Genomic DNA, 19,430 nt, shown 5'->3' on the forward strand with positions numbered 1-19,430 from the left:
TGGTCAAATAAATTTAAAAGACTATTTAGATTTCTATTTAGTAATTAATTAATTAATTAATTGAATATAGATTCAAATATGAGTGGATGTCAGGATACCCCATTTTGGAATAATGGGAACCTTAATTGGTCATCATCTAAGGCTCTGGTCCCCAATATACCGTACGCAAGCAATTTATCTCTTCTCCTCATCCGAAGAGTATTCAAGGCATTAGGAGTACGGTTGATGAAGAAACATACCAGCCACAAATTTTTGTTGTTTGTCTTCTAGCTTTCAGGATTACCGCCAATGATTTTTTTTCAATAGATCCAGGTATTCATACAATCTCTTCTCTCATATACTAACATGTCGTAGATCATGTAATTACATACATGTTTGTATTATTTATTCTATTATAGACTAGAGTATATGATATAATATATATAACATATATATGTGATTAATTGTTATTGATTTAATTCCAACCAGTGGTATCAGAGGAGGTATATATGTTAATTTTATTGAGATTTGTCCATTAAACTTCAATTTTTTTTGTGTGGATATGCGATTATGAAACATATATTTGAAATTTATGAAGCATATATTTCAATTTCATGATTGTGTGAATTTTGTTTTTCAAGATATGATTTTTTTAATGATAATATTTGAGGATGTTTTTTTTATTTTGTTAAATCATTGTGATAGTACGAAATTTATGATTATGTGTATATTTGTTTTGAAACGATTTATATGGTTTAAATTCTTCCATATAAATAAATTCATATGTACGCATGTTGTTTTATGTTCTTTCAAATAAAGGATTATACATCTTATATATATAAATCTTTCTTCATGGATGATTGCAATTGTTTGGTGATTTTTTTTATTTAAAATAACCACTATTTAAAAAAAATCCAAAATAATCAATATTTCATTTTTTTTCCAAAATAACCATCTTTCAAAACAGGTGCGTCAGATGAACTGACGTATCCATTTTGAAACAAGATGAGGCGTCAGCACCACTGACGCATGCTTTTGAAGCATTGCATGATGGCGCCAAGGGAGCTGGCACCTATGCTTGGCCTTTGGTGTATGCGCCAATTCATTTGACGCATACACCTTTGTATTATTTTTTTCTATATTTTTTTTTAATAAATAATGAAATATAATATTAAAAGAAAATTTTATTCATGATATAATAAAAGTTACATGGGATTGACAAAAATTTAATGTCCGGCCTGATCGAAACGTCCTCCTGTTCCACATCCAGGTGCGTTAGTTTGTCTTTGAGGTCTCCCACGATTTTCCTAAGGTGTTTAGGGTCTTTGCGTGCTGACCTGATCCAATGATGGCTGGTGTGGAGGCCCAGCAAAAGTTCCAGTGGTATTTGATAGATGTGTCATCATTTGTTCCAAATAGCCGGGGAGGCTCTGGCCAACGACGCTTCCGTAATGGAGTTCGGTGCCCATGTTATCGTAGTTAGGTCGATGTGGTTGAGTGGATTGTGGACGGTATTGTTGCCCGAATTAGGACATTAAATCATTTTGGAAACGAAACAATGGTTCCTGGGGTGTACTATAGTTAAACAATGGTTGGATGTTTTGGTGATGGGATGTTTGGGTGGTCATTGGTGGGGGGCTACGATGAAGTGACCCATATGAATCATATGGGCTATAGACGATTGTGGTTGATGCATATGGTTGTTGGTGGATAGGGTTTGATTCTTGGTTTTGTGGTTAGGTGGGTGACATGAGTGGATTGCGAGGTTGGATGTTTGGTTGTTGGGTGGGTGGCATGAATGGATTGCGAAGTTGGGTGTTTGGTTGTTGGGTGTATGTGGTAGGTTGATGGTGTGAGGTTGGTTGTTGGGTTTGGGTGGTTTGACATTGGTGTTGGACGGGGCCTTTTTGTTGGCCGTATGATGACGAAGCTAGTTGGCGTGGATCAATCAAATATTGTGGCCCAGACAGAAATTGTTGCGTTGTTATCGACATAAACCATGCCATATATTGTTGAGTTGGTCTAGCACCATGGATGACCGGTTCATTTAAGACGTGTTTTCGTTGATTCCTCCAATGATGACACATCTCTTTTGCGAAGTCTCTCCAGTCGGAATAATCCCATTGGGCATCAACTCTTTTTTGATGCCAATCTCCCAAACACGTCGGAGGTTTTGGAATATGTTGCTGAATGTCGAACTGCAGTTTTACCCGGTCACTCTGGTGCATCTCCACAGTAGTGGACTGAATAATTGGTGTCTCTGCTGTCCAAATTGCAGCATCATCATGGTTAACCTGATGATCAAGGCCCAGATATGGCCTCCAGATAAACTGTACAACAATACGACACGATTATATGATAAATAATTTGATAAGTATTTTTAAATTAAAATAGAGTTATGTAGGAGTATTACATCGTACGATCCAATGTGGTCCAATAGATTGTGATAGACTACTATAGCATATTTCAGACACCTATTGTAGTTCATCCCTCTAACTGACCGCCTAGATTATAAACAATTGAAAAATATTATTTACAGTTAATTGTAATATAAAGTGGTAAAGTGTTAAACTTACTTTGTTGCAAACGGGAATATGAATGGGTTCTCGTTTACCGGGGCGAGTGACAGCATTCTTGACCAACCCCATGCTTGTAGCAAATACGCACATGAATAAACAGTACAAGTATTTTTTTGGCATTTTTACACATTGCACTATATAAATGGGCCAATACAGTTGAACCCTAACTATATGTGCTTATCTTATTAATGTTGCGTAATAACGGTAAATACATAATATGTATCGTATTACCAGTACTTTCTGGAAATAAAAAATTACCAAATAAAATCATAATATAACACCGAGCTTTACGGTGTTTTTGTTTTGTCGTTTAGATGTGTGTTTCGTGTATGGTGTTTACGTTTCCGTAATACTGTTGTACCGTATTTACGTTTCTGCAATTGTAATGTATTGAATACCACAATTTCCATTTCAGTTTGTCTCACGTGATACTGGGCTTTGCAATATGGATCGTTTTTTTTTGAATGGATGTAGTAATGATTCAATGGGCTTATGGGTTAATGGTTGGTAATGGGCCTCGATCAATTTTGAAGTTCTCACAAAAATGGACTACAACACTTATTTAAAACAAATTCTAAAGTTAAAATGATTTAACTTCAATATCAATCCAATTTCAAAAATTAATTGAAATTAACATCAACTTCAAAGTCGAACCGATTTTACAATTCAATCGAAACTGATTAAAATAAACTCCATAAATGAATTGGGAATTAAAATTAATCAATATCGATTCTCGCATTTAAACTCCAATTCAAGGTTCAATCATTTCAAAAATTGAATGGAATTAACTAAAACTCCAACATTTAATGGGAATTAAAATCAAGTAAGAGCAATTTCGAAACTTAACATCAACTCCAATCATTCAACTGCTTTTAAAATCCCGATGAAATTGAACTGAAATTGATTCTAAGATCATCCCGAATTTAGTCAAACCATGAATCAATTGGAGTTAGAATTATCCACATAAATTTGGAACAAAACAAACACCATGATGGGTCCCTGTTGTAATCATGACTTCAAAGGTCAAATCGGAAAGTCAACCCCCCTAGGGTCAATCAACTCAAAAACCTTAACTTTACAAGTCGACAATCTTGAATCCACCATGAATGACCTATGCATGTGTATGGAGCATGAGACGTGTATAATGGTCCTTAAACGAGGTGGTTTGAACGATATAATGAGAAGAGTGGGAGGGAAAATTTTTAGGGTACAACAGACCCACGTCAGGTAACTTACACACAAGAAGGTTCAACATCTAACCCCTAACAACATTGTCAGACCGGTTACTCACAACCCCCTATCCATCAAAATTTCCGATCCACAAACACACAAACCTACGACCCTAACATGCCAAACACCCAACCACAATACCAAGAGCATAATCCGTACCACCAATGAGGAAAATAGTCAGTTGGGAAAGACCATTTCATGTGGAAGATATGTGAATTATGGTATCAGTAGTTGATCGTTGACCTTCGGGTGTCCGATTAGTGAAAATTTTGAATTTCCATGTGAGGTAGTCTATGTTAGGAGTTATGGACAATCCGATGCAGAAAATTTGATTCAATGTTTCTCTAGTGAAGGAAATAATCAGTTAGGAATGACCATTTCTTGTGAAAGACGTGTGAATTATGGTCTGGGGAGTTGATGGTTGACCTCTAAGTGTCCTATTTGTGAAAATTTTGAATTTCCATGTGAGTTAATTTGTGTTAGGCATTGTAGATGTATCGATGTGGAAATTCGATTCGGTGTTTCTGAAATGAGGGAAATAATTAGTTGGGAATGGTTGTTTCGTGTGAAAGATATGTGAGTTGTGGTCTTGGTTGTTCATGGTTGTCCTAAAGTTTTCCGAGCCATTTAGTGTTTCAAGAAAATGGATCTTTTTTTCACACGGTTAAGTGTTTGACACAACGAGTCAATACGTGAATCGGGGCTCTAATACCAATTGAAGGTGCAAGAAATACAAGAATGGGGAGTTTGAATTGGACTTCTGGATTAAAAAACTTCTGCAATATAGTATATCAAACATATAAGATAACGATAAAGATAAAAACACAAGTATTTTTATCGTGGTTTGTTGTTAATGAAGCTACGCCCAGTCCACCCGCCTGAGTGATTTTTCCTTCTCAATAAGGACTAAATTCAATAATTAAATTGATTATAAAACTCAAAGACCAACTGTCTAAGACTTATTGAGAAATTTTGACTATACCCTAGTCTCTCAGAAAAACAATCTCAAAGAATAACAGTCAATGACTTGTTGATAATTCTGACTAAACTTAGTGTCTCAAGGATATTAACAAATGTTAATGAAATTGATTGTGTTTACAAGAGTGCTTCTTAACAAGCAGATTACACACAAGGTAATTCAATTTATACACTTGAGAATATTTGAAATAAAACTCAGTGTTTCTTCAATCTTTTCTTTCTTGATGAAGATTTTCTTTAATGGATATTCTTCTTCATCATGAAGTTTCAGCTCAGGAACCTTTTTCTTTATTGGCCATCCATCATCATCAGTTTTTTCTACAAATCCTTTGACCTCTTTTTATAGGAAGAATTAGATCTGTTAGAGGATAGAATTGGAACTTCCTTCTAGGTACACTGTATTTATGCATGTCTCTCATTATAAATAGCCATGCAATAATCACTTCTTCATCATCAACAATCACTTATACACCTGCAATAACCACTCTTTCATCTGCAACAACCATTGTTTCATCTACAACACTATGACAAGATGTCTCTGCTCACTATGGGTGAATCGCATAGAGGCACAATTGCAAACATAACAACTTATGTAAGTATTTACTTCTTGTATTATTTTTCTAACATAATTTTTATACGGTAACTTATTTTGTTATTTATTTTTTAGGATGTTTCTAGGTTTCGAACTCGTGTCCACGAATTTGTTCACATGGACGCGATGATTCAACCTTATGTTGAACTCGTCGGTTTTGGTCATGTAAGCAAAATAATGTCTTGGTCGATTGATACTAAATTTATTCTTGCTTTATAAAAAAAGATGGCGTCCCGAGACACACACATTCTGGTTTCCAACCGGTGAATGTACCGTGACGTTAGAAGATGTCTACATGTTATTGGGACTGCCTATCAAGGGTAAGGTGGTAAATGGTCAAACCAACTATGCGAATTCAATTTGCATGGACCACTTGGATGCTAACTTGTTAGATGATAACTCGAGAGGTCAAGGTATACTCCTTTCACGCCTTAAGGCATATTACAACAGCTTACAGTTAGATGAAAATTCTACCGAAGAGGCTCGAATAATAAAAACTAGGTGTTATATTATGCTTTTAATTGGTTTATTTTTATTTCCCGAAGGTAGTGGTTCTAGTATGCATGTTATGTATTTACCTTTAGTAAGACATGTAGATAGAATAAGAAGTTACAGTTCGGGTGCGCTTGTTTGACTTATCTTTATAGCTCTTTGTGTAAAAATGCACACAAAGACATATCTACATTCTCTGGATGTGCTGTTTTGCTCCAAGCATGGGGTTGGTCTAGACTATCGTCCCTAGCACTCGTCAACCACAATACGTTCACATTCCCGTACGCACAAAAGTAAGTTCTTAACAATGGACTATAATTACTTGCTTTACCGATTATTATCTCTAAATAATATATTTACTTTTATGGTGCAGATGGTCGGCACGTGGTATGTGATCGCGACTTAGTAAGTCTATGGGAATCGTGACTGCAAGTGTACAGTCCTATCGCGTAGTTTTAAAGATTATCGAACCCACAAGGACTAATAATCGAACGTATCATTATCTAATGTTACTATGTAAATCTAAGGCTGATGATCGTTCTAAGATTGGAGGGATGAAGAGAAACAACTAAAATGTAAATAGAATATTAATAAAGATATATGATATAGGGGATATCAGTATGTAACGCATCAAACTTCGGGGATTTGATAGATAGTTGGTGTAATCTTATTGGTCAAAATATTCTTCAGTAGAAATTATTTATAGAAAGGACTTAGTCTCACACTCTCGTTTTTATTGACTCTGACCATACTCCTAAACCAGAATGCTTGGCTCTCGCGGTCTCATTTTGAATTTAAAAGTAATTTTTGAATATAAATAAAGTCTAATTAATCCTAAAGCGCTCTCGTTGTGTTCAGGATTAATGCCTAGTTTCAGCTATCTGGTTAAAATCTCAAACTCTCGTTCTTGTTGACCGTAACCTTAGTTTGTTTTGTACTCTCGTACGAAAAACAGTTTGATTAAAACAAGAAACTAAAAACCGGAAAAATGAGTTTTATAAAAACTAACACCAATTATTTACGAATCTCGTCGTTTCGACGGTCTTTACATACCGATACCTAAGGGTTTAACCGGACATGGATCCGGTAACAAACATGGTATTTGGAAATTCAAACATGCAATAAGGCATAAATAAATAAAATAGCAATCAAAATAAAACCTAGATTACGAATTAAGAACTGGAACTGAATCTTGATCCTTCAATTAAAATAATATCGGCAGGCTTTGGCAATGAGTAACCGTTACAATTGAATTCAAATGCGTAAAATAAATTGCAATAGTTTCCGATGTGGAGAAACTATCATTGTTACAAAGTAGGCAAAACTTCCTAGGAAACTAAAAGAAAATAATTCTGACTAAAAATAATCCGTAGATTGAAAACTGGAAGAATAGAGAGCCCCCTGCGTGTAGAAAATTTCCCTTCTTATATCTTTCCCACATCCCTAAATTGTAGCTAAAGGCGAGTGGATTCGTGGCTAAAAACTTGGAGAAATAATAGGGAAGACCAGGTTGTGGCGGTTTCCACAACCCTAGTCTTTGACTCTATGGCCAGCGCCACCAATATAGGGTTGAACGCCACAATTCTTCATGCTTGATGGCGTGCTCCACCAACTCCTTTGGTCCATGTGGCGGGCGCCACACCTCTAGGTGATGGGCGCCACAAGCCCATTTGGTATGGTGGCCCATTACCTCTATTTTTCTCCATTTTATTCTCTTTTTCTTTCCTTTTTGATATTTTCCACTTTCCTTGCTGTAAACCTTTTATTCGGTAAATACCTGCAATAAACATAAAATACTGCATAATAATAAGTGTTAAATAAGTAAAAAGCAATGCATATGAAACCAAAAATACGATACGTTTTCGCGTTATCAAACTCCCCCATACTTAAACCTTTGCTTGTCCTCAAGAAAATGCCGCGTATATGAAAAAAAGTTTTGTAAAATATTTGCAGCATACATTATCAAGACTCGTAGAAGACGCAATTGCATTCGGATACTCATTCTAGTCTATAAACTTTACTTTGGTTCAAAATTGTATTAACAGGTACTCACTTCTACACTAAGGGTATCGTTGGAACACATAATCTCAATATTGCAACCATAAGTCTCCCTCCTATACAAACCAATCTGAATCATGTTGTCATGCCTAAGCCTACCTTACTAAATCTTCTTTTTATCCTTTTTCATTCTGGCGCAATCACATTAAGTTCGTTATCCTTTCACATTCATAGCAAGATAATATGTTAGTGACTATGATCTCATCATTATTTATTTATTTCTTTTTCACACTTTGGCTCAAATAACAGTTAAAGATGGTTATACCGTTGGGCTAAATGACCGGGTGAGGATTACCTAACTTAGAGGGAACAACATTTTTCATACATTTCATAATCTTTTCTTCTTTTAAGCCCGAAATCATGCACTTATTTGCATCGACTTCTTGCGTAGTGTGTGCTTAGGATGATTCTGACTGCTAGATAAACTACTTAAGGAAATATTAAAGGATATAATTTAAGGCTATGGCATGACAAGTACTCAAATCGATCTTATTACTTGGGAGATTTAAGGTGTTAAAACGATACCGATCTTATAAAGTTTTTCCAAATCTCCACAATTCAACCTCAGTTTTATTTATATGTTAGAATTTTCAAAAGATGCACTGTATCTCTAAGTCTAGATTTTGCGAAAAAAAATTGTATGGCTTAAGCAAATGGGTGGATTAGTAAATAACGGAAACCATGCATAAAGACTAGACAACACATTGATATTTAACTTGACTGACACTTTAACAAAAATAACAAAAGGAAATAACAATAAAAATAATTTAAATCTACCTAGAAAGCGATAAATAAAAACGGTAAAGCTTCCTCCCCCATACTTAAACCTTGCATTGTCCCTAATGCAACGACATAAGATAGGAAAGAAAGGTAGAACTTGGGTATCCTGCTACCGGCGCCTTCTGCCACGTGTACATGCACGTCCACTGTTTCCTGGCTGGTGAGGTGGCGTGTAGTTTTAGAGATCTTCCACACGCATTGTCAATGTTTCCATTTCATTGATCAAGCCAGACATGTTCTATTCGGTTCTGAAGGCGTAGTCGTGCTGATCATGCTGCATTTGGCAAAGGATTTGCATCATTTCAGTTTGCTGAGCTTCCATGTTTTGGATTTGTAGGTCGTGTTGAGCATCTAATTCGCTACGCCGCAGCAATTCAGCATAGATCTCATCAAGAGTGGTTGGTGCCACTTTCCTTCTTCTGGGTCTTTGACTGGAGGATGTACCTGCAACATTTTCAAATGACATGTGTGTGGTGTGTGGGTCAGTAGCGGGAGCAGTTTGCTCTGGAATGTGATCCTCGTCGGTGTCCCCGCCAGCAACTACATTCTCAGGAATGTGCGCGGGGACTTGGTTAGACACCAGATCATTTGTATAATAATAATTATCCGGGTTACGCACATCTGTGCGATTTGGATTTGGGAGGACGAAATCTTGTAAGACATTATTTGCAATTACTAAATTGAATTTTCCTTCTGGCCTTCGTTTTATTAATTTCATGCTCCTTGCCATGTCTATGTCAATGGCATGATGCGGGAGCGGGGTTACCCTGGAAATTTTTCTTCGAGTCCTAGGACTCTGGCTATGGAGGTTATTAAACCTCCAAAAATAATTGGCTCTCGCTTCGCATTGACAATGGCCTGCATGTGAGAAAGCATAAAAGGGACGGTATTCACCTTTTGTGGCAAAATTGTGGCGAACAAATAAAAAAGTTCTTTTTCGTTCACCTTGTTAGAATTTGCTCGGCCAAAAATGGTGGACGCCAATATTTGGCGGAAATATCGAATAGCCGGATTGTGAATTAAAGTGGCTCTGTTTCCCTCAAAACTATGGGTTACTCTACCGGTTATTGCCCTCCAAAATGGTTGGAAAGCGCGTTGTCAATCCTCAGTATCTGGGACCTCACTTACTACGCCATCCCCATGGGGGAAATTTAGTAGGTCCGCTAGTTGGGAAAATGTAAGGGCGTATTCGACGCTGAATAAACGAAACTGGACAGTCCCACTGGAACATTTTGTGTTGGATGTGGGACTAAAAATTAACGAACTTAGGAATTCTAGTGTTAATTGAGCATAGACAGGGTCCTTAAGGGATAGAAAATAATTTAAATTTAAAGTGTCTAGCATATAGTTAACACTATCTAGAATTCCTAAGGCAAATAAACAGGGTTCATCGGCGTACCTTGTTGATTCGATCTTTCTTGCGCTTAGAGACGTGTACGTCTCTTCTTGTAATTCACCTGGCTCGCCGTTTCTGAACATTATTTCGTATTCCCTCATCTGTGCCATGATGAATTTACACTTCTTGTGTAATATGGTAAGAATATAGCAAGAGAGAGGAGAATTATGCTTATGAGAGTTGTGATTTGTTGAGGTTATGTTGGTGGTTTATATAGAGGTGATGGTGGTTGGAAATTTATTGATGAAATAAATTGCATTTACGGTATTCAATGTCTTGGTCAAAGAATTTTGAAAATGGTTGAAAAGGCTTTAAGTCATTGTCAAGCATGCAAGGGACCAAACCATTAAGTGATTTGATGTGACAGTAATACATCAGCGTGCACGTGAAGGCTTGTGTAGTGGCTGACGCCACTTTTAATGTTTGTGGCAGACGCCACTAGGGGATTGTGGCGGGCGCCACAACCCTTACATGGGCGCCACAGCTGTGTGTGGCAGGCGCCACATGCAGTGTGGTATTCCCTATGTGTGTGCCTTTATAGTTGCTTTGACCATAATTTTCAATTGAATTTTAGTTTACCGGCATGGAATAATGGTTTAATAACTAGGTAGGAATGATAAGCATGATATGGTAAAATGAAATTAAAACACAAAATTGAAAAATAAAAGAATGGGGTAGACGGGAAAAGATGATATAATTCGTCTACTGGAATAAAAAGAAATGAAGTAATTAAATAAATTCCCAATGTATAAAAAAAATAACAAGAAAATTCCAAACAAGAAAATAAAATAAAAGTCAGTAAATCGGTAATACTCCAATAAATAAACCATTACGGCGACTGCAGGTAGGAGGAGCAAACGAGTAGAAATGCTGGTAAATGTGATCCAGGTTCTCTGTCACTACATCCATAAAGTCGTGGAATTTCACGCGCAGAGTGCTCAGATCGCCTCTCAGGTTGGCGACGTCTATCTGAACAGGTTTGATGGTAGCAACATGATTGGTGAGAGGTGCAGCAGGTATAACTGGGGCGTGTGATTTAGCGTCAGAGAGATAATTGTCATAGTGATCGTAGATTTGGGGTGTCTCTGGAGGAGAATATGGTGCATCTGGTGGTCCATCCAAATCATAGATCCAGTTGTTCCTATCATGTACACTCGTCTTAGGGTCTGGCAGGGTAAACATGTGTACTACTTCGCGATTAATTAGAAATTCGAACACATCTGGACCTAGGTTCCTAATGATCCCGGTGTTGAAGCAAAAGTTAATATTCATTGGTCGTATTCCACCTAAAGGGGTGAGCCTGGTAAGTGGTTGTCTCAATCTGATGGCATTTGCTATCATGGTCACAAAGCCTCCCACTAAGATTGGTCCATAGTCTTCCTGTGCTATACGGTACAAATTAGCTATCATGAATGTAGCAGCGTTAACAGGTCGGGCCTGTGATGCACAACACATTATAAAGAGTTCGTCTTTGGACACAAAGGTTCTGTTTTGCTCCTTTCCAAATAAGGTGTGAGCTAGATCTTATGAAAGTAACGAATGGCAGGGTTATGGATATTCTCTGAATGCATAAGGTCTGGCTCGGGATGGTCGTTTCCTGTGATGCTACCCCAAAAGAGATCTAATTGATGCTCTATAAGTCTGTCTTCCTAGGTAATGGTAAAGGTATCAGGACCATTAGGGCATCCTAGGAGTTCATCCATTTCTCTATGGGTGTAGCGGTAGTCATTATCAAATAACCTAAAGGTGATTAGGCCTTTGTTAAATCCCATACCATGGTTTGGCAGGTACACTAGGGAGCTTAAGAATTCTAAAGTCAACCTACTGTAGGAACTAAGTTTTTCTTTGATAGCAAAGGTGTCCCAACCTAGTTGGTTAGTTAGGAACATAACACTGCCTCTTATACCTAATTTGGTCATGGTGCGTCCATCTGGGTATAAGGTTAGTGTCATTTCTCTCTGAGCTAGAGCCTCAAAACGTCTCCTTTGAGCTCTGCCTCTAAAGACTATATCCATGTAATCTACTTGTTGCATTGTGATATTCAGTAGCTAGATAAAATCAAGTAGATAACAACATTAAGTTAGTAATGGTCAATAATAAAGAAAGGTACCAATTAACTTTATGAGAAATAAGAAAGAAAGAAGGAATGAAAATTAAGCAGTAGTAATAATTATAAGTTTGGGTAATGAAATTAAATAGTTAAAGACAGAGTGTGGGTTGTCTCCCACCAAGAGCTTTGTTTATTGTCGTAAGCTCGACAGAAATATGATAGGTGTTATTCTTTTGAATGAGCGCGAAGCTCTGCAAGCTTTAGATTTGCAATGAAATCATTGTTATCAATGTTGTGGTAATGTTTCAAACGTTGGTCGTTTACTATGAATGGTTCGCTCATTTTTCCTTTTATCTCTATTGCTCCATTTGGAAAGATATTGGTAATTTCGAAGGGACCAGACCATATAGAACGAAGTTTTCTAGGAAAGAGTCTGAGGCGGAAGTTAAATAGAAGTACTTTGTCGCCTTCCTTAAACTCTTTCCTTGATATGCGATTGTCATGCCATTTTTTTGTTCTTTCTTTATAGATTCAGGCATTCTCATACGCATCTAGTCTAAGTTCTTCTTGTTCGTGGATATCTAATATTCTTTTTTCGCCTACGGCAATATAATTGAGATTAAGGGTCTTAATGGCCCAATATGCTTTATGTTCTAATTCTACCGGCAAATGACATGATTTCCCATAAACTAGCTTAAAAGGTGTGGTTCCTATTGGGGTCTTATAAGTTGTCCTATATGCCCACATGGCTTCTGGTAATTTTGAGGACCAATCTTTCCTAGAGGTGGCAACCGTCTTTTCTAAGATTTGTTTAATTTCTCGGTTTGAGACTTCTACTTGCCCACTCGTCTGTGGGTGATAGGGTGTTGCTACGTGGTGCCGGACTCCATATTTCAGTAATAGATTTTCAAAAATCCTTGAAATAAAATGGGAGCCACCATCACTGATGACAAGTCTCGGCACTCCGAATCTAGGGAAGATTATATGCTTAAAGAGTCTAATTAGCACTCGTGTGTTATTCGTTGGAGAGGCTATGGCCTCAATCCACTTTGATATGTAATTGACCGCAACAAGGATATACTTGTTACCAAAAGAAGATGGGAAAGGTCCCATAAAATCGATTCCTCAAACATCGAAGACTTCTACTTCCAAAATTCCTTTAAGCGACATTTCGTCGCGTCTAGATATGTTGGTAGTGCGTTGACACCGGCCGCAATTTATGATCACGATCTAGACATATTTCCACATAGTGGGCCAAAAGAGGTCGGCTTGTAAGATCTTAGCGGAAGTCTTCGAGGTGCTTGCATGTTCTCCATAGGGAGCAGAATGACAGTGGGAGATTACATTTTCTACCTCATCTTCTGGGACACATCGACAGAAAATTTCGTCGGTGCCTCTCTTGAAAAGAAGAGGCTCATCCCAATAGTAATGTTTAAGATCGTGGAGGAATTTTTTCTTTTGTTGGTAGGTTAGGTATGATGGAAGCACCCCAACTGCCAAGTAGTTGACGAAGTCAGCGTACCATGGTAGTGTGGTTTTGGTGTAAATTGCTTCCACTACCTCGTTTGCTTTGTATCCTTATGGGTTAACGCATCTTTAGTTGTATTGTTTTCCAGTTGGGCTATGAGTTTTTCGTACGGAAAATCATCGTTTATAGGCACTCGTTCAGGTTCAATACCTTCCATTCTTGACAAGTGATCGGCCACGACGTTTTTAGTGCCCCTTTTATCCTTGATTTCTAGGTCAAACTCTTTTAATAGTAAGATCCACCTTAGGAGTCTTGGTTTGGCGTCCTTTTTGTTTAACAGGTACCTAATTACAGCAGGATCGGTATAGATAATTATCTTTTCTTCTACTAGGTAGGAACAGAATTTATCCAGAGCGAACACTACAGCTAAAAGTTCCTTTTTTGTGGTGGCGTAGTTCATCTGTGCAGGGTCTAGGGTTCTACTTGCATAGTATATTGCATGAAGTTTCTTATCCCTTCTTTGTCCTATGACTGCGTCTACAGCATAGTCACTAGCGTCACACATGATTTCAAAGGGTAATCTCCAATCGGGCGGTTGCATGATAGGTACGGTAATAAGAGCTGTTTTCAGTTGTTCAAACGCCGCTAGGCATTTGTCGTCAAAGATGAATTCGGCGTCTTTCACCAATAGGCCAGTCAGTGGTTTGGTGATTTTTGAGAAATCTTTAATGAATCGCCGGTAGAAACCGGCGTGTCCTAAGAAGCTTCGTATTTCTCTTACGGTTTTCAGAGGCTGGAGGTTTTCTATAACTTCTATTTTAGCCTTGTCGACTTCAATCCCCTTGTCGGATACTATGTGTCTGAGTACGATTCCTTGTCGGACCATGAAATGACATTTTTCCCAATTTAGCACGAGTTTCACTTTTACGCATCTTTTAAGTACCATTTCAATATTCGATAAGCAACCTTTAAAGCTTTGTCCGCATACAGAGAAATCATCCATGAAGACTTCCATGATGTCATCTATAAAATCAACGAAAATTGACACCATGAATCTTTGGAATGTTGCGGGAGCGTTACACAGTCCAAATGGCATTCGTCGGTAGGCGAATGTACCATAGGGGCATGTGAAGGTCATTTTCTCTTAGTCGTCGGGATGAATAGGAATTTGGAAAAATCCTGAATAATCGTCTAGGTAGCAGAAGTGAGAATGCTTAGCCAATTTTTCAAGCATTTGATCGATAAACGGTAAAGGAAAATGATCCTTCAGAGTGGCTTTGCTTAATTTTCTATAATCAATACACATTCTACTTCCAGTAACCATTCTTTGTGCTATAGATTCTCCTTTTTCATTATTCACAACTGTGACGCCTCCCTTCTTTGGTACGACATATACTGGGATGACCCATTGACTATCGGATATCGGGTAGATAATACCTGCTTCTAATAGTTTTTGCACTTCTTTCTTTACTACATCACTCAGAATGAGATTTATCCTTCTTTGATGTTCTCTAGAGGTCTTACTGTATTCTTCTAGCATTATGGATGCATGCATATGGAAGGGCTTATTCCTTTTATATCTGAGATATTGTAGCCTAAAGTAGTGGGGTATTTTCTCAAAATGTGTAGAAGCTTTTCGGTCTCTATCTGCCCTAAGTCTGCATTCACTATTACAGGTCGCTCAAGTTTAGTGTCTAGGAATTTGTACCTTAGATTTTTGGGTAACGTCTTAAGTTCTAGGGCTGGTTTCTTTGGGCAAGGCATATGATCGGGCGTTAGTGCTAGGCATTCGCTTAGGCTGTCATCTTGGTATTCCTTACTTAAATTTTCATCTTCAAAAGTAGGAGGCCTTGGAATTTTCAGTATTTTGGAGTATGATGTTTGTTCATTCTCGATCTCTCTTATGCATTCATCGATGACATCTAGCAGACAACATGTATCGTCTATAGCTGGTGCCTTTAGGAATTGTGTCAAAATGAATTCGACTTTTTCCTCACCAACTTCAAAGGTTAGTTTGCCTTTCTTAACATCTATAATAGCTCCGGCTGTAGCTAGGAATGGTCTTCCTAATATGATAGGGATGTTGGAATCCTCTTTTATATCCATGATTATAAAACCAGTAGGAATATAGAATTGTCCTATGCGCACCAGAATGTTTTCTAGCATACCTACGGGAAATTTAACAGAATGATCTGCAAGTTGTACAGACATTCTCGTAGGTCTTAATTCTCCCATTTTTAGCCTTTCGCATATGGACAATGGCATTAAACTAATATTGGCTCCTAAGTCGCAAGTGCTTTGTCGATGACAAACTTTCCAATTACACAGGGTATGGAGAAACTACCTGGGTCTTTCAGCTTATGAGGCATATTGGTTTGTATTATGGCGCTACACTCAGCAGTAAGTGTAACTATTTCGTTATCCTCTATCTTCTTCTTATTAGATAAGATTTCTTTGAGAAACTTAGCATATGAGGGCATTTGAGTGATGACTTCTGTAAAGGGTATTGTGATATTCAATTGTTTTAGAAGCTCTACGAATTTTTTAAATTGCCCTACACTTTTAGATTTAACAAGTCCTTGAGGATAAGGGATATGGGGTTTATACGGTGGTGGAGGCACATAAGGTTCTTCTTTCTCTACGACCTCTTCGTTTTTATCTTCCTCTTGTTCGTCTTCCTTTTCAGTTACCTTACCAGGATCTTGATGCATGTATGGGTTTTTAGTTCTAGGGTCGGTTCGTCCGTCTAGTTCTGTCCCACTTCGTAGTATAATAGCATTTGCATGACCTTTCATGTTTGGTTGTGGTTGTCTAGGAAATGTGCCTGCAGGAGCAGTAGTAGGTGCTTGTTGTTGAGCCACTTGCGAGATTTGTGTTTCCAACATTTTATTGTGGGTGGCTAATGCGTCTACCTTGTTTGCTAACTGCTTGATTTGCTCACTAGTGTGTATGTTTTGATTTAGGAAATCCTTATTTGTTTGGGCTTGGGTAGCTATGAATTTTTCCATCATTATTTCTAAGTTTGATTTCCTAGGAGCATTTTGAGTATTTGTGGCAGCTTTATGATATCCTGGTGGTACAGTAGGTGCTTGGTTAGGTGTATACAATGCGTTATTGTTTTTGTACGAAAAGTTAGGATGGTTCTTCCAACCTGGGTTATAGGTGTTTGAGTAAGGGTTTCCTTGAGCATAATTTACCTGGTCTGTGGAGGTTCCTGTCAAGAGTTGACATTCTGGGGCAGTATGCCCTTGAACTCCGCATATCTCGCGGTTTAGTGCTAGGCAGCCACGGTGGCTGCTGGTGTTATGGTCAAGCTGTCTATCTTCTGAGTAAGAGCATCTACCTTGGCATTGACATGGTCAAGACTACTTAATTCGTACATGCCGCCCTTCGATGCCGCCCCATTGGTAATGATTATGGGCCATACTTTTGATGAGTTGATAGGCCTCATTGTATGGTTTATCCATCAGTGCGCCACCTGTGGCGGCGTCTATTGTCAATCTTGTATTGTACAAGAGACCGTTGTAAAAGGTATGGATGATCAACCATTCTTCTAGACCGTGATGTGGACAAAGCCCCATCATGTCTTTGTATCTCTCCCAAGCTTCAAAAAGTGATTCATTATCCTTTTGTTTAAACCCGTTTATTTGGGCTCTTAGCATAGCCGTCTTACTAGGTGGGAAATATCGGGCTAAGAAGACTTTCTTCAACTCGTTCCACGTAGCGACAGAATTGGATGGTAGAGACCGGAGCCAAGCTCTAGCTCTATCTCTTAATGAAAATGGGAAAAGACGTAGTGTTATAGCTTCTGGGTTGACACCATTCGCTTTCACTGTGTCTGCGTATTACAAAAATACTGACAAATGTAGGTTCGGGTCCTCCGTGGGACTACCTGGAAATTGGTTTTGCTATACAGCTGACAACAGCGGAGGTCTTAGCTCAAAATTATTGGCCTCGATGGCAGGGGCAGCGATGTTGTTATGTGGTTCATCCTGCGAAGGGATTGCATAGTACTTAAGAGGACGGTTTTGCACTCCTTCGGCCATCTCTGGTTGAATAACTGATTCAGAAGTAGGGATGTTAAGGTCAGGAAGATTTAGCTTAATACGATGTTTTCGTATCAAGTCTCGTATTCGGCGTTCTAATCTAAGATAACGCTCAGGTTCGTCGAACTGTAGCTTTCATTTCTCTCCTTGAGAGCGAGTACTTGGCATACACTCGACAAATGTAGAAAGGGAAAAATAATTGTTTGCCTTAGTCTATACTGGGCAACACTGGAGTTACGATATCGACTAAATTAGTCCCTGGCAATGGCGCCAAAAACTTGATCGCGACTTAGTAAGTCTATGGGAATCGTGACTGCAAGTGCACAGTCCTATCGTGTAGTTTTAAAGATTATCGAACCTACAAGGACTAATAATCGAACATATCGTTATCTAATGTTACTATGTAAATCTAAGGCTGATGATCGTTCTAAGATTGGAGGGATGAAGAGAAACAGCTAAAACGTAAATAGAATATTCATAAAGATATATAATATAGGGGATATCGGTATGTAACACATCAAACTTCGTGGATTCGATAGATAGTTGGTGTAATCTTATTGGTCAAAATATTCTTCATTAGAAATTATTTATAGAAAGGACTCAATCTCACTGTAGCGGGAAATTCATGATCATCAAGCTATTGACAAGCTAGAAATCAAATAACAAGAGTCGCCACCGCGCTTTTATTGTTTCCAAGGGAAAAGGGAAAAAGTATAAACAAAACCCAAGAAGTAAGAAGTTTTCAAATAAAAACTAATAAAAGTCAGAGATCACAGGTAAGGGGGTTGGTTACACAGAGGGAAGGTGTTAGCACCCAAAGTGTCCTAGGTACTCCTACGAAGCCCTTTTTGTATGCATATGTATTTTGTACAAAGTGATGTTTACAAACAAATAGAATGGGGGGATGAGAAAATAATTCATTAATTATATTTTTGTGTTTGACAAGACCTTCGGTCTTGTGCCTACGTACCAACATAAAAATGAGGGATCAAAACCTCGTAGTTCGTGATACAAATTTCAAAATGAGTGTGTTGATTTTAACAAAATTTAAGTTTGAAAGGCACAAAGGCCTAAAATGGTTTTAATGAGTTAGTTCTTTTTGGCTTTTTTGAAAGTTTAAGTCAAGTATAGTTAAGTCTATTTACAAGTTTGATTTAAGAAAATAAGTTTGAAAATGCAATGGCAAAAGGCCAAAGTTTCTATCTTTTTTGTAAAAGTGGTCAAAGTTTAGAACAAATGTAGTTCACACAAAGAAGGTTTTTAAAAATGGAGGGAGAGATTTTGATATTAAAGAAATGGGGAGAAGATGAAGACACTACCCTAGGCAGAAAAATTAAAAGTTTAGAGTTGAAAAGATCTGACCAAATGGGTAGCAATCCAATAGACAAGTATGTCAATAGAAACCCAGAATTCCCTTGGACTTTTAGGATTAAGCAACACACAAATGCACAATTATATTATCTTGAAGAGCAAGGCATCAAATAAAGATGGCCTCATCCAAGCTTATCCATTCCATGATCTTCTCCAAAAAATTGCCCACGTAATAGATGAATTCCACAAGTCACGGGTTCAAAGTAACAGCTTCACAATGATCATGTTGCAGATGAATCCTAGAGAGGTCTTCAAAGATGTATCAGATGAAGTTCAAATTGCAAGCATTTGGTTCTTTAACAAGTTGGCATTGGCCAAGTCCTTTAGCTTAGGGAAGTTGCCTAGATTCTAAGTCCATTTGTCCAAGATCAAGCCAACAATCCACTCAAAAGTTTTTTAGTGTTTTTGTTG

The 19,430-nt window shown here is 37.9% G+C and overlaps 1 non-coding gene across 1 annotated transcript; it reads left to right on the forward strand.

Annotated features, from left to right (window-relative positions):
- Positions 1 to 17,157: 17,157 nt before the first annotated feature.
- On the forward strand, positions 17,158 to 17,264 carry LOC127108847 (small nucleolar RNA R71). The gene has a single exon (XR_007796353.1). It is a non-coding gene; the product is annotated as a small nucleolar RNA R71 (small nucleolar RNA).
- Positions 17,265 to 19,430: the final 2,166 nt, after the last annotated feature.

This window comes from Lathyrus oleraceus, chromosome 7 (assembly GCF_024323335.1).
Source record: "Lathyrus oleraceus cultivar Zhongwan6 chromosome 7, CAAS_Psat_ZW6_1.0, whole genome shotgun sequence".
Classification (NCBI taxonomy): Eukaryota; Viridiplantae; Streptophyta; class Magnoliopsida; order Fabales; family Fabaceae; genus Lathyrus; species Lathyrus oleraceus.